The sequence below is a fragment of the Oryctolagus cuniculus genome, chromosome 14, assembly GCF_051225735.1.
Source record: "Oryctolagus cuniculus isolate XC-2025 breed Fujian yellow rabbit chromosome 14, ASM5122573v1, whole genome shotgun sequence".
In the NCBI taxonomy this organism is placed as follows: domain Eukaryota; kingdom Metazoa; phylum Chordata; class Mammalia; order Lagomorpha; family Leporidae; genus Oryctolagus; species Oryctolagus cuniculus.
This window is the reverse complement of record NC_142880.1, coordinates 11,232,887-11,257,388: the sequence shown is the minus strand read 5'-3', so window position 1 is coordinate 11,257,388 and position 24,502 is coordinate 11,232,887. Positions and strand designations below refer to the sequence as shown.

General features: G+C 42.4%; 1 long non-coding RNA gene across 6 annotated transcripts in view; it reads right to left on the bottom strand.

The window, feature by feature from the left end:
• Positions 1–24,502, bottom strand: part of LOC103349541 (uncharacterized) — a 156,624-nt gene that overhangs the window by 28,683 nt on the left and 103,439 nt on the right. Inside the window, exon 1 of one of the 6 annotated variants that reach the window (XR_016220461.1) lies at positions 10,152–10,285. The exons of the other annotated variants lie outside the window; for them this stretch is intronic. This is a non-coding gene — a long non-coding RNA (uncharacterized LOC103349541). Of the gene's footprint in view, positions 1–10,151; positions 10,286–24,502 lie in introns of those variants that run through there. 6 annotated transcript variants of the gene reach the window in all.

Below are 24,502 nucleotides of genomic sequence, written 5' to 3'. Positions count from 1 at the left end.
ATAATGACTCTCTCACCCGTTTATGAACGTGCAGTGAGTTTCTCCTCCTCTCTGGTGTGCTTCATATGAGTAGAAAGTTTTCTTCATGCTTTTGTGAGGAGTAGATTATGTTGCTTTCACAAAAACTCAATCATAGCTCACACTATTTTAACAAATGACAATTTTTCCCTGTAAAATAGGTGCCAAGGTAAAGATTTTACATCACAGAGAAAATGGAGGAAAATTGGGAGACTACTTTATTTCCTTCAGTAGTCTGCTACTGATGATGAAAACCAAGGAAACAGATGTAATTGGTAAAACAAACCCCAAAGGAAGTTTTAGGTATCACAAATGGGGGAATATTTTTTGTCATAAATCGCTCAGTTTTATTTCTAGGACCTAAAATACATGTCCCTGCTCCCACCCCACCCCAATCTGGCTTCCCATTTCAATACTTCAGCCTTATCAAAGTAAACAGGCTATTGTTAGAACAGAAAACCCAGCTCAGGCTGGAGGGCTGCTGCCACTTCCCTCTCTCGCTCGCACAATTCGGTGCCAATAGCTTTTGGAAAAGGGAAGAAAGAAAGGTCTGCCACTGTGGTGTGTGGAAGTAAGGGGCACGGGGCATCGCTCCCATCTCTTGGATCTGCTCCTCTCTCCCTCTCCCATTTCCAGAGAAAAGAAATGCTGTTCATTCACAAAACAAAACAAGAAAATCTCTATAATTATTTTTGGCTCAGCTCCATTGAAATTCATTCTCCTGGAAGCATCTCTGGTTTAGATTAAAACAATGCCTAGAATATTCATTCTCTGCTCTCTCTTTCTTTCTCACTCACTACCCCTGCATGCCACCCACCCCCCATCTCCCTCTTGCTTTCTCTACTTTTCAGTCTATTTCTTTTGCTCTCTGCTCCTGCCTTTCATTATGTTTTTTCTCAATCGTACCAAAGTGAGGCTGCTATGCCAATGCCTCTAAGCGCCTGCCTAGAGTTTCCATGTCTAATGCCAGGTGTTCAAGTCTCATCTTCTCTTCTGACCAGAAACCCCCTAATGTTATATCACGCATTGTATTTTATGACAGTTGATTTGCTGATATGATGTCTTGAACCTATATATATATATATATATATATATCACTTATTATCCTGTCCAGTAAAATTGGGAATAGAATTTAGTGCCTCTTCCCTACAGCCATGTCTTCAATACCCAATCCTCAAGAAAAGAGGAAACCTTCGTTGTCCATAGTTGGTGGCAGTTATTAAGCTTCAACAGCAAAGCATGGACAATTGTTATTTTAAGAATCGAAATTCCATTATTTAGTGACTGGTAAAATTTAGTGCATGAAAAAAGGATTATTAAGAATGATCTTTCTGTTAGTAACTTCAACTTTGATTTTTTTCCCCTAAGGTAAAAACTTTTATCACTTTCTTCTTTATTTAGAGAAAATAATTTTAACAAATGGGAGGTAGAATTCCTTCTCCAAATAGTTTGTGTGTCCACATTAACCAGAGTTATCATCTGTGTCATGAAGCATGGGACCCTCTCTCCTGAAACATTCATTTTGGATCCTACTATAATGTAAATATTTTATTTATTTATTGACTTAAATCTTACAGAATTTCAATTTGTTGTACCTTTCCAATCTTGGGAGCTGTAGACATAAGTTGCTGATAAATATTTCCTAGAAAGAGGTGGATCTGATACCTGATTGCATTAGCATTAATGCACTTTTCTATTTCTCACTTTGTAATTGGAATAATCCATTTGCGTTCCTTTCAAATTCCTTATGGTTAGTAAAGACATCCAACCTCAGGACCGGGTGCCCCGTGGAGTGTGCCTCCTAGTAGGGGTGCATTCCTGCTCCTCTGAACAATGAGTGTTTTATGTGGACACTGTATTCACATATAAGTCAGCCCTAGCCTTTCTGCGTTATCTTGACAAACAAAATCTAGTCCTGACAGTTGTCCAGATGTGAAATTCTCTGGGATTTCCCATCTGCCCAACAGCACTGAAACAATCTCATAAGCCAGGTATTTAAAAGAGTTTGGGAATCTATTTCCAAGACTTCATAAGACCCCTGATTACTGAACTCCCTTTAGTTTACCAAATAAAGAGGAGGAAAGAAAGAAAAGAAAAAAAAAAAAAAGGAAAACCACACACACTGCCACTAATTACACTGTAAACATTTAATAAATATTCTTTCTTTCTATCCTCTTTCCTTTTCAAAAGGAAAGGTAGTAATTTACATGTACTGTGTGTCTTCCCTTCCCTCTCATTGTTTTATTCCTTTTTTTTTTTTTCTGGCTTTCTTTCACTTCAGCAGAAAAGAGGTGGATGTGTTTGAGAAGATAGAAATGTTTACCCAGGACGTTTTTCCATTCAAAGAAACAGCCTGGGCACCTTCTACTTCATCTTATGACTTTTGTTAAGCCACTAATCTGGAAGCTGCGTTTTAATTACAAATATGATAAAGGGGATACAGTAAGGAATATATAGCCCTTGATTCTCAGCCAAATGGAAGGAAGTTTAACAGCAATGCATGGTTGCAGGAATGGCTGTGCTTGGGATCCATATGCAGGTTCAACTCACACATTCAGGGAGTGCAATAAAGCAGGGAGAAAACAGCTGATACACAGAAGGGACCGTCTAGACAGGGCCCCATCAGTCTGGCTGAATTTGGTGCTGGCATCCCCAGCGGGATTGTAATATAATTGTTCTGGTGTCTGCGTTCATTCCCCCTGTCAAACACCATTCCAAATATACATCCTTCTCCCCCAACCCTTCTTCTTCCACAAAGAGGAAGCCCAAACGGTGCCATGCTGGAGAGGGCGTTAGATGGCTCAAGCCCAAGAAAATGTTATAATTTAGCAAAAACGTGTCGTTTACGTCCTTCTAAAAATCCCCCTGTTACGTCTTAACTCCAAATAGAATTAATTTCAGTCAAATTTTAATCATTTAAATTAAGAACAGAAAAAAACTTAAATGCAAATACAAACAATACAAACAACTTTAAAATATTGTACACCCTAGATGAAAGCAGATAGGACTTTTTGCCCCTCTGTATTTATTAACCTCTGATAGGAAATTTAAAATCAGAGATGTGAAGGTATAAGAATGGACATGGGTCATAAATCCTAATGAAGAAAAAACTAATGAAAACAATGTTAAGCAAAAGCATTGAAAAAATTCAAATTGAGTGCTATTTTTCTTTCTTGGGTTAAAAACTATAATTCTTTTTCTCCCTTAAGATTTTCTGAAAGTTGAATTCCTGTTAATTTATATATGAATGATTTCATAATTTTGGCTTTTTAAAATAGAAACCGGTGATATATATCCACTGATTTGTGCTAATAAACAATGTTTTTAAAGTATTCTCATTAGAGACATCAAAAGGAGAAAAAAAGAGAAAATAGTTACTTACAAAATAATATAACACAAAAACACATCATTAAAGTGAATAATACCCAGACCATTGACAAATCATGTTAATCTAAAAACTTACAGAAAATTGAAATTAAAGCTATCAGGTTCTTTTTTTTTATTTTTTAAGGAAGATACAGGTTTTAGGATTGACCTATCATATAATCAGCATTTATACCACGTATTTATTTTCTGTTTCCATGTGTCACCTGTGGGCATTGTCAGATATTAAAACTGAGTAAGAAACTTATTTTTTTAACCTTTTAAAAAAACTCCAAGAAAAATTACCTTGGGAAAGCGTCTGGGCTGTTTGTTTTGTTTTGTTTTGTTTTGTTTTATTAAGTGTGGGTCTATGTTTGCTCTTCAGATTTAGGAGGATTAATAATCTTTCTGTGGATGCTGTAAACAGAAATTTGTCTTGCACCTCCCGGCAGGTTTGAGATGCTAGATTAGGATCCCAAGTGAGCAAGGAAAGCCTCCCAGCCCCCACCAGGGACCCCTCCAACTGGAGAAAAATCAAAGAAAATACTTCAGGCCCTGGATCCTGCCTTTAGCCAACTTCAGGAGCTGGGAGACAAACACACCAACCAGAACAGGACACAGGCAAGCAATGGTGCCAGACACAGGGCCTCCACTGGCACAAGGACACAGATAACCAGCACCCAACCCATTGAGGAACAGGCAGCCACACTTTCTAGGTGGCGCAAAATCCTCACGTGGCAAAGAAAGAGTAAGAAGAAGATCGAGATTGTACCTTGCCATTTTTAATTTTTAATAAATACCATTAACGATTTCATATTTTCCCTTCTTTGTATGAAATTGCTATTCTGACTTTGCACATAGCAACTAGAAACAGTCATTCAAAAAGACAACATAATAATATCTGAGCAGAGTGTCTGAAGCTGGGTGCTTTGCTTGTGATTGTTTTCGTTCACTTTATTTTATTTTGTTGCTAGAATATGTATTGGAGGGAACCTGAAACGAAGGAGGCATACTGTAGGCCGCTTTGAAATGAAACAGTGTAGCAGACTCTGAGTGTTACACTGGGTTTCCAAACTATTGAATAATATCCTATGAGACCTCTTAGGTCTTAACTGGATTAAAATGAATATATTTGTGCTGGGCTCTTTTCAGCTAACTAATGTGCATGTGAATTGACAGTGTTGGAGGAGCGGGTGAGAGCAAGTGTACATGACACTGGGAGTGGATGCTGGGGACAGGCTGAGTGTGACTGTGAAGCAGCGTGCAGGACAGTGTGGGCTGCCTGGGAAGAGTGAGAGAAATGAAAATTAGCAGGCCCTGGGGCCTGGTGCATTTTGTCCAGAGCCACAGGAGCAGCTTAGTTGGGAAGATGAGGGGGGAGGGGTGGGTGATGGCGGGGGGGGGGGGGGTGCTGGAGAGAGGGTGTGGCGTGTGTGTGTGTGTGTGTGTGTGTGTTGGCTCTGGGGTTTTGGAGATGGCGGGGCCTTGGGGTTTTGTTTTGTCGGTTCCTGGTGTAAACAGGCTGGGCTTTCAGGTTCAGGGTGGAGTTCACGCTAAGGGATGGTCCTTGCCAGTTTCTCTCTCCCCAGCTCTTCAGTGTGGCTGCTCTCGGAGCATTGCTGCTGTGAAGCAGGAGTGGGGGGAGAAGCAAGGGACGGGGGTCTGTCTGCAGCTGCCCCTCTCACACTTGAATAAAAGAACTTTTTTTTTCAGGGGTAGGGAAGCTGTGAATACCTTTCCCAATAAGAGATGAGGCATATTGAAAACTATATTAAATTACCCTGATTAACAATTTAGCCACGAACAGGGGAGCTTTCGGAGATCTCTATAGGCAGGACTGGGGGCTATTCATGCCAGCAGCTAAGAGGTCGAAAGGTTTCTGAAGTTCACAGGCTCAGAGCCTTTGTTATGCTAACAGACAATCTCAAATCAGCTGCCTAGTGGAGTGTGAAATATAAATGATTCCTTGAGAACTTCCAATAAGTTGTCACTCTTGCTCTCCAAATACCAGGACAGGCTGCTAATTTCTAGCAGGCCCTTTTGCAACATTGCTAGCCCTAAATGAATGCCTTTGTAGTACAAATAATCTTTTCAAGGGAGCTGTCCTATCATCATAGCCCAAATGCATCTTGGTTTTGACTATTAAATGAAAATCAGGGCTCCGCCGTGCTTGACTTTTCCAAGCAGCCGATGTTTGGGAAGGGTGGTGGCAGCTCTCATGCACAACAAGTTAGCACCCACTGCAGGAGGGCCCTGGGCATTAACAACAGCCCACAGCCTTGAGCTACCCAACTCTCACCCCTGCTCCCTACTGGGAACAAAGCTGCAGAAGAGATTTACATGGCTTCCCTGAGGCTGGACTCCTTCCTCGTTCAGCCACACCAACACTGCTCAGATTTATGGACCCTCTGTCCAAGGGGACAGCCAGCTGACCTGCCAACATCTGACTGGTCACTTCGAAGCATCAACTTTGAGGATGCGGTATATTCATTCTCCCGGGCAGACAGGGCCAAGGGGAAGAGGGCAAGGTGTGTGGGCAGGCCATGCCCCTTAGTATCAGATGCCTGTGATGTGATTTCATAATTTTCTCCTAAGAAGGATACAAACATGGGTGTGACCTCTGAGTGTGTTAAGATGGGTAGGAAAGAAGTCCCAGCTCTGTTGAGTCTGAACTGCAAAGCTTTTACAAGGATTCCAAACAGCAAACAAGCTGCAGAGAAGGAGAATGAAAATCTGTCAGGGACAGGGTACCCCACAGAAACATTCTAGCAAGAAAAGGGCAGGGCCAGTTTATACAAATAAAGAAAATACACAAAAGAGAGGACAGAGACCAGAGGAAACTAGAGGTCTGTCAGCATCCGTCTTCACAAAGCAAAGCACGAAACCTTAACACCAGTAACTTGGGTCCTGAGAATTTGAGGGTTTTTGACCCAACAGCCTCAACTTCTTTGCTGAAACACAGAAAGGTTCGCAGTATCACAGAGGCCTCTGCTTTTTCCACACAGAATGAGGCTGATTTTTGATGCAAGCAATTGGGAAAAAAAGGGAAGTAGTGCTTTCTTAGGGTGAGTTTGTAAGCACATGAGCTGTATTTTCAAATATGCCCACAAGTACCTTTATAAAGCCAAATGCTACAGTGACTCAGAAAGCCAGAAGACCCTGGCTTCTCCTCATCTTCTGGTTCCTTTAATGACGAGGATTTAAGAATATTGCATCCCAAATATTTGGGGGGAGTTTGCTTGGATTGGTGTAGAGTGGTTGAAGTGATCGTTTCTTTTCTGTGCAAGGCATTACTTATGAACATCTATCATATCATGAATTAGATACAAATAAAGACAGTGGTATAACTTCCACCAGTTTTGAAATTGTCATGCTTCCATGTTTAAACCTTGGGTTTTTTTTTTCTTTTTTTTATTTAAAGCCAGGATCCAAAGTGCAATTGTAAAGGACCCTAGGATTCAATTCCTAAACCCTGGTGGTCACAGTGGAAGAGAGGGTTCAGGAACCAGGGCATGTCTGTCTTTCCAAGCCCTGTTTGTTTTGCTCAGTATAACAATTTGCTGAAGATATTGCCTAGGAAAATTAGTGCAGATTACTGACATGGAAGGAGTAAAAGTTCATGGTTTCTTTTGCCAAATATCAGGATTTGACAATAATTTGTTATCTGTCTGCTCAACGCCTTTTCAGAGGGACTGCTGCATCCTTGTTATTGTGATTTCAGAGCTAGAATGACTGACTCCCGACACATTTCCAATTATACCCCCAAAAAAGAAGGGCACAGTGACAGCAAAAAGTTCCGTGGGTCTGATACAATGCGCTTACATTTAACTTGATGGCCCCTTTCCATTTTCAAAAATCAATTAATATTGAACTATGGAGTAACTACATGTTATTGACACAAACTGCACATTCAAAGAAGAAGTACTGTCCCTGTGCTTTCCAAATACTTATTTTACCACCTCGAAGTGTCCTCTCTCTTTCTGTCTTTAACACATCAAAACAGGAAAGAAAGCGCTTTTGTGTTATAACCACAGAGAAAACATTGAGAACATGTCGGCGCTGTGAATGCCAGCATCGGGCTAGGGCTTGGTTTGTTTTTGCCCCCGCAGGGGTATTTCTTCTCCCTTTGCTTCTGCGGTCTTTAAACTCTAGCCACATTGAGAAAAGCAAGGGTTGAAACGAAAAGTTAGGACAAATTGCATGAGACCCACGTTGTCAGAGTGTGAGTGTGATGACAGCGGTGTTGGGGCAGTACAGAGCCTAGAGCCATGGCAGCTTTCTACACACAGAAAATCACAGCAAAAACAAAAACTAAAGGCTGGTCTTGTTTACTCTTCCTTCAATGCCAATGATCTAAGAGAAAGGGAATTCCTGTTTTGGTTTTGGGTTAAAAAAAAAAACTCACACAACGCAACAGTTTCCAGGGTTGCCATTTCTAGATTGTGTGTGTGTGTGTGTGTGTGTGTGTCTGCAAATGTGTTTGTATGCAGGCTTGGGAGGGTAGGCTTGCAAGTGAGTGTGTTTGGGGAGAAAAGACAGACCGGGGGAGGAGAAGGGCAGATAACTTTCCTGACATATTAATTCTTTAGATAGCAGTAAATGAATGGCCCAAATAGACATTTGTTTCCCTTAATCGGTTTTGTGCAGGTCTCTTCCCAGCTGTGGCATATGCCTCATTTAGATGTGTATTTATTTAGAAGGGTGGGGAATAATAGGTGTAGTTTGTCTGTAGTCGCAGTTATTATTTAAAGTCCAAAGAGGTTACAACTTTTCTTCTGCTCCAAACACAAATACAAAGGTCTCTTGTCTATGCCTCTGGCTTTGTGTGGAGGGCCAATTAAAAATAAAGATAATATTCTAACTACAGGAGCCTGAGGAAGAGAAAGAATGAGGCTAAAAGGCAAAATGACTCCAAGATGGCTGCCTCTTCTTTCTCCCCCTCCTGACTGCCTGTTCTCCACATAGAAATTAATGTAATATTTTGTTTAGAAATCACATTGTAGGTCATTTGCAAATGAGGCAGCCTCTGAGGCACCACTATACCCATGATGCCATCGAGGTATGGAGCAAGATGAAAATGCAAACATTCAAATGTATTTAGGTTTGTGCACAGTGACTAGACTCACGCACACACATACACTTGCATGTGTGAGCAACACACACAGCTGCAAACGAAATAAAAGGCCAAAATCCTTCTTAATTCTTAGAACAGAAGGGCAAAGGAGGGCGCCAGGCCACCGCCTTCCTCCCCAAAGGTTAGGAAATGCACCGCTCCTGGTCTGGATTCGATTTTTTAAAAAAGATATATCTTACTGATGACTCTCTCATTAGGCGGACTTCTGAGGTCTAGGGAGACGAGATTTCCATAAATTATCTCTCTAACTCATTGCACACTGCTGCGAATGCAACGCTAAAATTGTTTTTATTTTTTGTATTTTTTGTTTAGAAGAGAGAATAACACCAAGCTAACTGGCTTTCCGACAAACATGTTAAGGGATTAACACTTGTAATTGCTGCTATTAATTATGATAAATATATGTTTTTAATCATAAAATCCCACCCATAAAGCTAAAATCAAAATAACGTAGGGAATAAATAAATGTATATTTGGTGCCTCAAACAGATTTATAGCAGGTTACTGTGTAGACTTGAGTGCACTAGGCAGAGAACAAAGCAAACGGCTCAGTTCCTGTAGGAAATATATTAAAAAGGAAAAAAAAAAAGGAGAAAAAAAAAACCCACAACCCTTTATCTAAAAGCCATCAGGGACAAGCACTCAATACAAGTTAACAAGCAGGAACTGATAAGATAACATTTATATGAGGTCAGAAGTCAAATGCCAGTCAAAGGCTTTTAACCTCTTGGGTCATGAACAGGAATAGTTAAAAGTGAGAGGTAGTTATTTATTGGATTTTAAGGGTACCTGATCATTGCCAGAGAATCACCGATGATAAAAACTAATTGGGATTTATAGAAAAAGAACTTTGTAGCTGTTGAAAAAAAATTAACCTACAAATCCATGATTCTGCAATTGGTAGGGAGAGAAACAAACAAAATCCCTTTCTGTGGGGGAGAACAAATCTGGCGATTTAAACAGATTTAGTAACAAAATCCTTCTCAGAAACAATAATTCATGGCTAATGTACAGATTGACTAACACATCATAAATGATATTTTATAAAATCTGTATTAACAATCTAACAAAAAAATAAGCATTACATAATTTATCTCCGATTTTTGTTCTTTTACTCTCTTTTAGACCTCCTAGACAGGACACAGCTCCAATATCACCGACATTTCTTGCCCTCATACCATCACTTATAAATTAAAAAATATAATATTCTAATAGCAATAATTTTAAAGCATCAGAATATCAGAAATGCTTAATTAAATTTTCATCTTGATCTACCCAGAGGAACAGATGTCTCTCTTTTATTTCCTGTCAGAATATTTTTTTCTTTGTTTTGATTTTGGTCTGTTTTCTCTTTTCTCCCAAACAGTTCCTGGTCCCTGAGTCCATGCTGGTTTATATTTTCAAAGCATACCCACCCCCCACCCACCCCTTTTTTCTTTTGCAATAAAAGAAAGCAGATCTAGATATTTCTTTCTAGAGAGAGATAGAGGGATTGTTGTTAGGCCTGCTAAGGCCCACTGTTTCTTTAAACAGAGTCCACAATACACTAGGCGAACATTGTGGATTTAAAATGCTTTTAAATATTTATCACTAGTATTTTATCATCATATTCAAATGACACCTGGAGTGCACTCACCTTTATTGACAATCTCTGTTCTGAAAGTCCATTTGCTTCCTGAAAGCCCCCCAAGCAGAACAAGGACTACCCGTTTTCATTCAGTTAATGTTTAGTAAAAAACCAAGCAACCTTAATCAGCATGCTGATTGCATCGTCAACTAACAAATAATTTACTACTCTGAGCATTGCATTCCATTAAAAGCTCATTAAATTTTCTGTTCTCCAATGGGAGGTTTAGCTTTTGAACTGCATGCTTTTGCTTCGAATGATCATTTATTCAATTTTTGCAATTTGTGGTTTTTTTTTTTCTTCCTAAAGTGTAAGGTGAACATTTCAATACCTATAGGCTGCAAACATATGGAAACACACAGCCCAGGGTTTGAGAATGTCCAGTTTGATTTATAAACTCTGTTTAACAAAAATTTAGCACAATCTCTTGTACTTTTTAGAACATCCTAAAATAACTAAGGCGATGTATGGTTGTGTGTGATCCAAACATAGCTTCAGAAATATTAATACATAATATAAAATGCCAAATCCTTTTTTAAGCTTGGATTTTTCTTGACCCTCTATTATAGCTATTGTTGCTTTTATTATTTTATCTTTGTAAATAGCTGTTTTCTATTGACTTAGAAAGGGGCATGACACCATAAACCCCCTACCCTATGTGATGCCAAACTTAATACCTTGGGGGTGGGAGAGAGATGTTGGCTAGTTATCCTAGGAAATCCACGTTTCCTGAGGTTTGCACATTTTTTACAAACCCATAATCCCTTGAATTGTTTTCATGTTCAAACTCATCTAGGAAAAGTGTGTATTTATTATTTTTAATTTAAGGAAATGTAGGGAAATATCAGGCCCCCAAATTAACATGCATCTTTGGGTTGCTAATTGTGCTCATTGCAAATTTGGGTCATTTTGCATGAGTGACTCTAATGTGGGGCTGAGATTGCCATGCAGCGCAGTGGATTCCTGATTCCCCGTGCTAATCCTGAACGTGGTGATTGTGTCAGGTGCAGTCCTGTATGCGCCAGCAGCTGGCTCATCCTCATCAATGCAAATGAGGCAACTCCTACAATCAGAGCCTCGTGAGTGTGCGGCCTGATTGCTGAGGGCAGGCTAGAGCACTACACAGACTCTCACTCTCAAATCACGCTAAGTGACAAGACAACTGCAGTGTCCCTCCAGTTCAAAATCAACCTTTCGAAAACAAAACAAGAAGAAGGGGATGGCTACAAAGAAGAGGAAAATCCCAGTGTTGGGGAAGTGGACTCCTTTAGATAGGCTTTATTTAGATACAGAGATAATGGAAAGTGCGTTTCAACAAATAATTGTTCAGCTCCTGTTTTGTGTGAGATACTTTGTTTTAAGAGCTGCAGGGGAGGCAAAGGTGAGGGAGAAACAGTCTCTACCTTCAAGCAACCCTATGATTTGATTGCAGAAAATTGTAAAGATTAAGATAATAGCAGAACTATTATCAAGGAGCAGTTGCCAAAATCTTAAATGAAAACCTTGAAACACACTTTTGAGGGAACCACTTAGAGATGGCACTGAGGCAGGGATGAGAAGAGCAAGGCTTTGGAAGCTTCAGGTTCAAATCCCGGCTGTGCCACTTACTCAAGTTCCTCCACCTTTCTAAACTGTGACATCATCATCTTCACAATGGCAGAGACACCAGTGCCTGCCTCACAGGGAGCTTTAGAAGAATGAAGTGAGGTTGCATAATAGCGCACCAAAGTGCTGGGCACACAGTAAGGGCTCCGCAATGTCAGCTGTGATGATCGCTTCCTCCTTAACACACGAAGCAAGGAGGAGTTCAGGAATAACAGCTGCCAGGGTTTGAGAGGCGAGTATTTGATCTGGCTTCTAAAGTCCCACTTTACATGTAGCTCTCATCCCGTGCAAGCGCAAACACTGAGAACCCTGAAAAGCCCTGTGTCTCCCAGTGGTGTCTGGACAACCCTGGCAACTCGCAACATGAAGGAGAGAAGGAGAAATCCCTGTGCCTTTCCTTTTCTTCTTTTCCAAACAAGTGTGCAGACTTCCCCTGCATTTCAGCCCCACCCTCTTTATTTTCTTGCCTAATCTATAAAGGAGGATTACCAGCAGCACGCTGCTTTGGCAGAGAGCAGATTCGGGGTGAGGACCTGTAGGTAGAGTTTAATGAATGCAATTTTCCAGGACTGTGAGTCATATTTTTAGCTCCATGCTGGGTTCCAGCATTGGCTCTTGAGACAAATGAACAGACCTTTGATCAGACGTAGATGTTTGCTCCATGAAGAACCTTTTGCAGCAAGTGGTTGGGGGGGTGGGGGTGGAATAGTTTCTATTTCCCTTTTTCCTTGGTTGCTCTCCATAAATTCAAATTTCAGATAACTGTTCCCAGCCCCCATGGTTGCACTGCAACCGTGAATCACACCATAATGGGAAGAGACGGTAGTTCTGGGCAGGAACAGGTGCACTTTCTGGCTGAAGAGCTCGGCTGTTACCCAAGGGTGCAGTTGCCAGCCCTTGCCCTTTGAGAGCAGGATGGAGGTGGTTACCCTTCCCCGGGGAGGCTGGGCCCAGACAACATCATAGACACCATATCCCCCCTGGAGTTACCCAACAATAAAACTGCTTCTTTTGCCAGACACAAAGAGGAGCCTGGGGTTGTATATTAGCAAACAGCAAAGCACATAAAGGAGAAAGGAAGGGATGGATGGGGAGGGAAGAAAGGGAGAGTAGGAAGATGGATGGAAAGGAGAGGGAGGAAGAAAAGTTGCATTAAGAGAGAAGCATTCACTGAGGTCTCTTTTCTGCTTTAGCATTGCAGAGAGAGGGTGGCTGTTCAGTCTTGTCCTGATTTAGGCCAGTGCCAGGCGAGGATAGGTAGGTGGAGAAGGGATTTTGATGTAACGCCAGGCAGGTCAGGGATGCAGCACAGGTCTTTTGGAAATAGCTGGGAGTTTTAATACCTTGGCATTGGGAGGGTGTGCACAGGATGGGGAAGGATTTGATCCTTTACATTCCTGCTCAGGACCCTCTCCTCTTTGTAATAGGATTAACAGATATTTTCCTAAGCAGAAATCAAAATGTGTCAAATCATCGGAGACAGTCAATTTGTTCACAATGCCCACATTCTTGCAGGAGCGATGCAGCACCATTCAAAAAACAGTTTCATTTCCAGAGATACAATGCAGTGGAGAGGTAAACATTTATCTTCATAATCTTACCCTCCTTTCAGACTGCTTAATTCTTCCAGTGAATTTTCCCTCCTCCTTCACTCCCCTCCCACCCCCGCCCCAGCTCCGCGTACAAGAAAGACACGTCGAGTACAAGAAAGACACGACTTCCCCAGAGGATTCGGGTCTCAGAGATCCTGATGACGCAGCCTGAGTGCTCCATTCTTCCTGGGAGCTCCCTGGGTGTGCTCCTGTGCCCTGCCTCACAGCCTCCCTCCTCCTTGCCTCTGCAGCACTTACAGATCCTCCTGTAAATGTCACCTCCACCACTTCCTCCCGATTCCCTCTACGTCCTCCAGACGCCAGCCCAGCCCAGCCCAGCCCAGCCCATGCTTGTCTTTATTGTGGTCATTACCAGTGTTGCCCTTCCCACCCACATGCCCTCCTTTGGCTTCTCCTGGGGGAGACCTCGAGCTGCTTTCTTTTGTGCCCCCTTAAATCCACTGGCCACTCCTCCTCCTGCCCTTTCCGACTCTGCAGACCAGGGTCACCTCTGCACCATGAGTGACAGTGGTGGAGGAGGATTCCAGCTTCACGTTGTTGGCGTGCCTCAGAATCTGTGCTTTCATTGCCCTCTCCCCTTCCTTCTCTCAGAAACCCCATAGGGTTGCAGCATTGGAAGTTCTGAAGTGAATGGGAACTAGACCATCGGCGGGTTTTATTCTTAAGACTTGAGTGACAGACATTTCAAAACAGATTGAAATCCTGGTTTTATTCCTTTTTCTTATCACTACATGTATCATTTTCCACGTGCTGTCGGTGATTTCTTTAGTAACCTTTCAGGTGTCTGTTTTTTCAAAAATATTAATTTATTTGAAAGGCAGAATCACAGAGAGGGAGAAACAGATCCGTCCATCCTCTGGTTCACTCCTCAAATGACAACAGTCAGGGCTGGGCCAGGTTCAATCCAGGAGCCAGGAACTCCATCCAGATCTCCCATGTGGGTGCAGGCCACTGCCTTCCCAGGTGCATTATCAGGGAACTGCTTTGGAAGGGGAGCAACTGGGACTCAAACAAGTACTCTAATATGGGCTCTGCAGTCACTGGCAATGGCTTAAACTGCTGTGCCAGATCGCAGATCCGCAGGTGTCTATTTAACCACAATGCTCTCCTGTCAAAATACAATGAATTGGGGGCTGGAGCCGTGCCTTACTTGGCTAATCCTCCACCTGTGGCACCAACATCCCATATGGGCACCGGATTCTAGGCTCCTCTTCCAGTCCAGCTCTCTGCTGTGACCCGGGAGGGCAGTAGAGGATGGCCCAAGTGCTTGGGCCCTGCACCCACGTGGGAGACCAGGAAGAAGCACCTGGCTCCTGGCTTCGGATTGGTGCAGCGCCGGCCGTAGCAGCCATTTGGGGGGTGAACCAATGGAAAAAGGAAGACCTTTCTCTCTCTCACTGTCTAACTCTGTCAAATAAAAAAAAAATACAATGAATTGGTCCCTGCTACCTAGAAAGTCCTTCCCACCTGTTAAAAATAGACCCCTTCTGGAGAACCCTGCTCATGCCACACTTCCACCAGGAAATTCCTGCTGGTCCTCTCAGGAAAGTTCTTCTTTTGCCTCCAGCCTAACACCTGTTGGGCTGATTTTTTTTTCTAACATTTATTTTTATTTAGTTGAAAGGCAGTTACACAGAGAGAAGGACATACACACAACACACACACACACACACACACACACAGATCCCCTATCCATAGGTTCACTCCCCAAATGGCTGCAACAGCCACGGCTGGGCCAGGCCAGAACCAAGAACTACATCCGGTTCTCCCAGCATGGTTGGCAGGGGCCTGAGTACTTGGGCCATCTTCCACTGCCATCCCAAGCACAGTAGCAAGGAGCTGGATGGGAAGTAGAGCAGCCAGGACTTGAACCAGTGCCCTTATGGGATGTAAGCATCATAGATGGAGGCTTAACCCACTGTGCCACAATGGCAGCCCCATGGCTGGCTTTGTAATACATATGTTGTTTGAGTCTGCACAACCAGACCACAAGGCCTGAAGGACAGAGCTGATTTTCTCTTTCCTGATTTCTCTATTGTCCCTTGGAGAGAGCCTGACTCAGGGAGTGAATGCTCCAGTTGAGGGTACAATGGGAGGATACTCTGGTCCCTGAGCCTGGAAGGGACCCCTGGTCCCTGTTTTGGGTCCATCAGATGACAGAGGCCTCTGACCACTCCTGGCCCACTTCCGCCAGCCCATTCCAACTTGCATTTGACAGTGATTTTGAAGCTTTCCCAATTAGAATTTTAAATATTTTTTCGTCTAAATTCTCATCTTTGGTAAATACATAACTAGATGGATTGTGAAGTGAGGGAATTAAAAAGCGCTCTCTTATATCTGAATGAATAAATCATTTATATGAGCTCTTCTGTTTCCAGGCTGGTCTGGAACCGGCAACAACTACCTAGGCATTCACACTTGTTGGCATGGTGTATTCATTGATTATTATTCTTAGTTTTTAAAGCACACTGACAAGTTGTTTACTGTGTCAATTACCATTGGTCTGAAAGGAAGTTGCTGAGCTACACATGTTTGTATTTAGCTTCCAGTCACACTTATTATTTTGGCTTTTATTTGCACAATGTATTTATCTTCAAAGAATCACCACCGCCACCACAACAAAAATCCTACTTCGTGTTCTAACGTTTTCTTAAAACCATACCCTGTTTGCAACCCTATCATTTCAGTATTGAATTTTTTTCTCTCCTGATAAGGCAAATGACACTTTAGCCTTAGTTAATGTAAAACAGGAAGGTGTTAATCTCATTTCCAACATGTCAGCTCTTCCAGGTAGGGTATTAATACGCCAGATCCCCTGCTGGCAGCCTCAACAGAGTCTTTCCGGCTGTGAAGTGAAGTCCAAACCTGGTAATTTTTGCCTCCCTTTATTGTATGTGCTCGGGTCTGTTTCATTCATTGAAAAAGATAGATCAGTAGAGCAGTGACTATGAAGAAACAAAGGAATGTTTGCCAACTATTGACTTGACTCTGTGCTCAGACACTGTGATGGATTTGTTTTTAAGGTATTCACACACTGCAAACATTTGGGCGTGTTTGATGATCAATGGCAACTAGGTAAGAATGATGTAAAAGGCCCTTTGAGATCTATAACTTCACATCAGAGAACTCCAGCCCAATGCCACCATTTGCTTTGCTTTGCTTAATTTATTTTCTTTTAAACAATAACTAAGAGCTAGACACAGGGAGTGTGGATTATATTGCAGGAGATACTTTAGAATCCCACATCCAACAAGAAAATATACATTTTTAAAGTCACATGGGGAACAAACGTTCTGTTTCTACTTTTTCTTCAGAGTGTAGATGAGAGCATGTCAGTTTACAGGATATTGAGTTGCTCTGGACAGTATCAAGGAAATATATTTCCCACAGAAATGTTAGGAGTTTTTGGGACTTGTCTTACTGTTCTTACTCCAGTTATTTTTGGGGCAATTTCCAAAGAAGTAGGTTGCAGGGAGGAAGAAAAAAGAAACCAATAATTAAAGTGAATATAAATGAATATTAAACTTTAGGCTTTTTGTTTGTAAATTTGATTAATATGATGTAAACAAAATTTTACATGTTTCCAATTTAGAACTGTTAGAATCATTCTTTAATCTCACATAAGAATGGGACTTTATTTGCATTTCAAAAATCATAGGAAAACAGATTGTAGATGTATAGACAAATGATTAACTCATTTGAACTAAAGTGAGGAGAGAAACAGGAAGAATAAAATGGATGGCAGCATGGGTAAACACAGTAACATTTCCAGGGTGGGCAAGTCAGAATTCTGGTAGTAGAAATGGATGGAAACGCTGGGGCCCTGGAGGCAAAGGACGAAGGTTGTAGCACACTGAGGGTGGATCTGAGAGCAGAGACTGCAATGATGAGACCAGAGAGGTGGTTTGCTGGTCACACAGTGCAGTGCTGCGGTAGGGATGGGTGTGACTATGTCCTATGTCCACCTTACAGATGAGAACACCACACGCAGCAATTGAGCCTCCTCTGAGCCCCACACAAGAATGTGTGTGCCCAGTCCTGCGATTCTTTCTTTTCAAAGTTTGGGATGAAGGCTTCAAACTGAAGGGAAGGGAAGAAAGATGAACCAAAAAGATGTGAACTAAGAAGGGAGTCTCTAGGGATTTCTAAGTTGTCAGATCCATCCAGAAAAATAAGGCAAAGAAAAAGTGAGATGATAAGATTTTTCCATTCCTGTTCAAGTTAGTAACATGCACACTTTATTCATCTTCTGTCTGTACACATTTTCCCACACACCATTTTATAGTTATATAATTCATTTCCTTGCCCACTGGGTCAATTCTTTATCACTTTACCAGTGTCTTTTTGTAGCAGCTTTTTATACTCCTTGCCAGTGCAAGTACACCCCCAGAAGAGGATGACAAAAGGAAGAGAAGGTGGGCAGGGCAGGCCTGGGAACAGGATCAGTGCCAGCACCATGTCGCGATTGTTCCCTTTCCCCAGTGGGCTTGATTATGCATTTCCCCTTAAGCAGGAGGCCATGTGACTTTCTGTGTTTAGCTTTCACCAGGAACGTGGATCAGCTCTCCTAAAAATACATCAGGTTGAGATTCGCACATTGTTCATTGCAGCCACGTAACTGGTATTTTATATATGGCCTCTTAAATCTCCTTCCAGAAGTGTAACACAGCTATAACCTGCATAATTTGTGCCATTGTTGACATTTTGATTTTCTTTGAAAACAATTTAGAACAACTTTAATTGAAGATCTTAAGCTTTGCAGGTTAGCAGGTTTGGGGCAAGATGTTAAAATGATGGAGAAAACAACTCATCAAAGCAGTCAAGTGGCTTGAATGAGATCACGCTACTGGCTGAGCCTGGATCACAAACCTGAACTTCCATTCTAAGCTCTGTATTCTACACATCGCCTCCCTTCTTCAGTTCATTCGGTGTTTATTGATCACTTGCCATGTGCTAAGTGCTGTAGAGAATCACACTGGAATTCCTACTCGTGGATTTATCATTTATGTACGAGAGAGAGAGAGAGAGAGAGACCCCAAATGCCTAGGGGCTAGGCTTGGCTAGGCTGAAGCCAGGAGCCAGGAGCCAGGAACTCAGTGTGGGACTCCCAGTGTGGCAGGGACACCTAACTACTTGAGTCATCACCACTGCTTCTCAGGGTCTGCGTTAACTGAAAATTGGAGTGAGGAGCTAGATATCAGAATCAAAGGCACTCCCATATGGGATTTGAGCATCTTAACCGATAGGCTAAAGATCTGTTCCTGGGCTTATTCTACTTTGCATTATTATTATCAGGCTGTGTCTCAAATAGTTATAGAAGAAAAATTGTAAATGTTTTTTGGAGAAAGAGAAAACCCTAAGTTAAAACTTGCCCCCCAAAACTAAAATTCTACTATGTATTTACTCTTACGTAACTACATAGAAAAGGAAGATCTTTAGTGATAAGTAGTATAAAATAAAAAAAAAAACCCACCACAAAAACTGCTGGGCTTATTTTCCTGCCTGTCAAAATAAGTTAGGGGGTGAACCAATGGAAAAGGAAGACCTTTCTCTCTGTCTCTCTCTCTCATTGTCCACTCTGCCTGTCAAAAAAAAAAAAAAAATAAGTTAGGAATGTGGGCAGTAGAAGAAAACAAAGGCCCTAAAGATGCCTTCCTTAATCAAAGCAATCGTATCCAAATATTCTCAATCAACAAACACTGAGTACTCATTTCCTGTCAGGCACTGTTTTAGAGCCTCAGAACACTCAAAATGGACAAAGTCTCCACCTTATTCAAGTAAGCAATTTGGATTTCAGTTCTACTTTCAAAATATAGGTGAGGATGGCATTGTGGCACAGCAAGGTTATGCTGCCATCTGTGACACCAGCATCCCCTATGATGCGGGTTCTATTTCCAGCTGCTCTGTTTCTAATCCAGCTCTCTGCTAATACACCGGGAGAAGGCTGCAGAAGATAGCCCAAGTACTTTGGACCCTGCCACACATGAGGGAGACTGGATGGGAGATCTAGGCTCCTGGCTTTGGCCTGGCCCAGCCCTGACAGCTGGGGCCAGTTGGGGAGTGAACAAGTGGATAGAAGGTCTCTCCATATATTTCCCTCTCTCTGTGTTCCTCTGTCATTCATATCAATAACAAATCTTATATAAATACATATGTATATATGCAACATGCTTTTTAGCCATTCATATCTTAGTAAGACTGTCTTTAGATGAATGATCAATCTTCTCGGCTCTTTTTTCCAGGATATTAATTGGCAATAACTCAGTTGTATTACTTATGATGAGCTTGCAGGGCAGAAAACAGAGGACAAACAATAAAAAGTGAGAGATAACTTTGGAGTATGGAGAATCTGGGAAGGGCATCCCAGCATGTAATGCCACAATGGAGAGAAAAAAGTAGGTAGAAGGCTGAGAAGAAAAGCTTTGCCTTCTTTTTGCCTAAGGATCTCAGTGGCAGTTTCCTAGCTCAGGAATTGAAATTGGTGAATTTAAAAACATTACTAGAGAATCCCACATTTTGTCAACCTTAAATTATAGCTGTCAAATGTGCCCTCTTATGGGACAGGTATTGTGACACAGCAGGTTAAGGTGGTACTTGGGATGCCCACATCCCATGTCACAGTACCCGTTTTGAGTCCTGGATCCTCTGCTTCCCATCCAGCTTCCTGCTAGTGCATCCTAGGAGAAGACAGAAAATGATGGCTCAAATGCTGGGGAATCTGTGACCCATGTGGGAGACCAGGATGGAGTTCTGTGCTCCTGGCTTCCGCCTGTCCCAGTCCTGGCTGTTGTGGGCATTCGGGGAGTGAACCAGCGGATAAAAGATTGTCTCTCTGTCACTCACTCAGCCTCTTAAGTAGATAAAATAAACGCTGAGTCATCATTCATGATTGGTAGTTCTAGCCACAGAATGATTTTAAAAAAAAAGAGAGAGAGACTGTTACATGTTCTTACATAGACTTTATCATGAGCTTAGACAACCAATATGTGAGATGGGCTTACAGCAGTGCTGATAATGGCAGAAGTTTAAGGTGGCCACACCCAATCAACCAAATGAAAGTAGTGCGCATGAGAAACAGGACTTTGTGAGGAATTTGAGGCAAATATGTCTTTGAAATATTGTGGCTGTTTTCCTTAAAAATATCAGCAGTTGTTATGTATGGCCACATCACAGGTTCATGTTTGTGTAACATGAAAACATTTTTAAAAATTACCTGCTGTTAGTCAAGCTGACTGGAAGAAAAGAAGTGTTTCACAGTCTGCCCCACATTGCTGCAAGTGTGTCAGGTGGCTGCAGCCTGTCACTGAGGAGAGGTTACTCCTAAGGTCATGATTTAATTGTGTTGGGAACACCTTGAATTGGACTGTAAGAATGACTACTACACCTGTTTCAGGAGTTCCATTAGTTCCTGGGACCCCAAGAGTTTTTCCATGACTTAGGTGGGACAGTGATATGGGCTCAGATGACTATGAGAGGTAGAACATATGGGGCCTAAAATTCCATATTGAAAAAAAAAAAAAAAGCCAGCATGATATACAGCTACGTCTGGAAGTGAACTTGGGTGAAGCTTCCCTGACAGCCTGGTACCTTATGGGCTCTTAACAGAGTTTTGCCCACCAAATTTCCTCCTCTCCTGCCAGAGTGGATCCATACAAGGCAGGCTGGTGTAGACAAAGAGAACACAGAGAACAGATCCCACTATGCCTTGATCTGGGGTCTTTTGTGCCATCAGTGTTTACTGTGACAGGTGTCCCTTGTGGGAATGTAACAATGAAGTCAGACAAGGTCACAGTGGTAAGCAGACCACGGGCCCCCAAGGAGCTCCATGCCCTCCTCTCCCAGAACCTAAGGATATATTGGCTTGAATGACGAGTGGGACTTTGTAGGTGTGAGGATATGGACACTGAGATAGGGAGATCATCCTGGTGGACTTACAACAATCATGTGGGCTCTTAAAATCTGAAGAACCAGGGCAGGTGTCATGGAGCAGAAAGCATCTGCGGCTTGAGATGCCTGCATCACACACCAGAGTGCCTGGGATCCAGTTGCACCTCTGCTTTCCATCCAGCTCCCTACCAGTGAGCACACCTGGAGGCATCAGGTGGTAGCTCATACTTGGGTCCCTGCCACCCCAGGTGGGGAGAACAACATTGAGCCCTGGCTCCTGGCTTCATCCCAGCCCATTTCTGGCTGTTGAGAATGTTTGGGGAGTGAACCAGCCGATTAAAGATCTCTTTCTGTCTGTCTCTCCTCTGTCACTCTGCCTTTCAAATAAACAAAATAACAAATATTTTTTAAAAATTGAAACTTAAAGAAATCTGAAGAATATTTTCAGGCTGGAAGAAACATGAGACAAAAGAAAAAGGAAAAATCAATCTGTGAAATGTGAGAGGGGCTCAGGGGACTTTTTGTGTTTGGGAGACAGAGTGAAGCTGTAGGACAAGGAACACAGCCCTGCAGAACCTGGACTTGGCCCCACCAAATGTAGTGTCATACTTCTGACCTCCAAAGTTGTAGGGTAATCAGTCTGGGATGTTTGAAGCCTCTCAGTATATGTCAATTTGTCAGAGCAGCAACAGCAACAGGAAACTAATCCAACCTTCATTCTCTGTGCTTGGATTCCAGTGGAAACGGCCAATAAATGTGTACAACAGCCCATTTCCACATTCTCATAAGGGCTGTGAGGGAAGTGAACAAAATAATGGGAACGAGAGTATGACTGACACACCTGAGAAGCTTTCAATGCTTTGAGAGTGCTCCCATGCACGACTTTTGGTGCTGGGCAAAGACCAGCTCCCCCTACAGGAGTTTTGTAATCAGTCACCTCTGTAGCTGGAGACCAGGCATTGGGCCTGGGTTCCACTAACTGTATAAGGTCAGGCTAGAATTTGATCCAGACTCTCAGGGTACAAAAGGAAACTTCTTTCATCTCACCCTCTCTCCTTCCCTGCTCATCGCTCCATCTTTCTCCTTCTCTCCTGCTACAACAGTTGGGCTGTTGTAGGTAATATATGGTACAAAAGAGCCAGCTCGTTCTTGGCAGCTGGAGCTGCTCCTTCAGATCTGTTCCACAATACGAGTTTGGATGGAACCCTGGAAGTTTAGCTTAACTGTCATTCCCCTGCCCTCTCAGTTTGATAAACCACAAAACAGCCTTTTTTTTAAAAAAAAAAATTCTTTTCTACGTAATCCATGGAAGTCACACCTTTGATTCCCTACAACTGAGCCCTCCTGGGAATACACAGCAATTAAAGGGGCTGAATCTGGGCACCATGGTCGTGGCCAGGAGGTCTCTCTGAGAAGGAGAGGTTGGATGGAGGAAGAAGAATGTGAAGGAGCAGGTGATAAGAAGAGCCAGGGGTAATCCTCTGCCTGGAGAAGTGTGAAACTGCTGGGCTGGGGCTGCAGTCCAGGAAGAGCCATACAATATCCCTGCCTTCGTGGCATTCGCCTCGAGTGGAGGGGGGAGTATTTGGACAGGTAAGGCAGGCCAGTGACAGGGAGCATAATTTCAGACAGTGAGGAGTATTAGAAAGAAGCTGAAAGAGTTGCTAGGTGAAGGCAAGGGATGATTTTGGATAGGGTAGGCAGGAAGGATCTCTCTGAGAAGGTGATGTTACATGGAGACACCAAGAATTTATGGTTCACTCCCCAAATGGCCACAATGGCTGGAGCTGGGACGATGCAAAGCTACAAACCAGGAGCTTCTTTGAGGTCTCCCACATGGATGCAGGGCCCTAGTACTTGGGTCATCTTCTGCTGCATTCCCAGGCACATTAGCAGGAAACTGGATCACAAGTAGAGCAGCCAGGACTCAAACCAGTGCCCATATGGAATACCAGCGCTGCAGGTGGCAGCTTAATCCACTACATCACAGCTCCAGCCCCTGAGACACAGATTTTTAATCATCCTTTTTGTGATGCTCTCTTGAACTTGTCAAATACACCTCATTATATCTTTAGGGAGATCATTCCTTACACTAAGAGCATTCTTTCATATCTACAAATTAACTTGAATTTTGTTGTGAATATTTGCTATGTGAACAAATACCAAAAGCACAATAAATAAAACAAAGGTAGTGCTGGTTCTAGGTCACTTTTTCAGAAGTTTGGTGGACTAGGCTATCAAAGGTAGAAATGAAGCCAGTGCTAACAGAGAGAATGCTCAGCTTCAAGCAACAGTATTCCACCATCATGTATCTGCAGGAGGAAGCTGCTGATTTTATGGGAGCATGAAAAATTAATTATCAATGAAAAGGTATTTACTCCAGAGTCCTTATATTTATTGACAAATAAATGATCTTCATCTCCCCAGAGGAAAGAACCAATCTCTGAAATTGTTTAATCAATTCACTGACCTGAATCAAAGGTTTGGTGAAAAAAGTTAATATACTCTCTCAGCTAGCTCCCAGAAAAGATAGGGCCAATGGGTTTTTGGTGTGTGCACTTTTCAGTAGAGCAACTATCTGAGACATATTCCTCCCACCAAAATAAAAACATTCTCTCATAAAACATGAGTAGTCTTACTGGAAAATATGTCACACTGAATACATACACTTACTTCTACTTTCTTCTAAAACACAAAGAGACATTTTTAGGAATAAGAGACACTTTTAGGAATCACAAGCCAGTAAGGATAGAGAGAATGGAAGAGTGGAAGAAAATGAAGAGATATAGGTGGACATTTGGATGTTAAGACACAGATTAAGAAACCTATGTCACATACTGAAGCACCCAGGTTAAATTCCTGGCCCTGGCCCCTGATTCCAGTTTCTTGCTAACATGGTCCCTGAGAGGCAGTGATGACAACTCAAGAGATTATGTTCTTGACATTTATGTGGGGGCCTGGATTGAACTCTCAGCTCTTGATTTTGGCTTCCCCCAGTCCTGGCCTGGTTGTTGAGTGCATCTGAAGAGTGAACCAATAGATGAGGACTCTCTCTGCCTCTTAAATAAATAAAAACTTTTTTTAAATGAAGAAACAAATACACAAGCAACCTAGAGGCTGAAAGCAAGTGAGGAATGGTCTAAATAATTAAATGTATCTGAGAATACAGAGCCCAAAACTAGCAGAGGGAAGAGCTGTGGGTGAAGTACACAGGGTTCTTGGATTGGCGACAAGAGTTATCTCTGGAACTGAGGT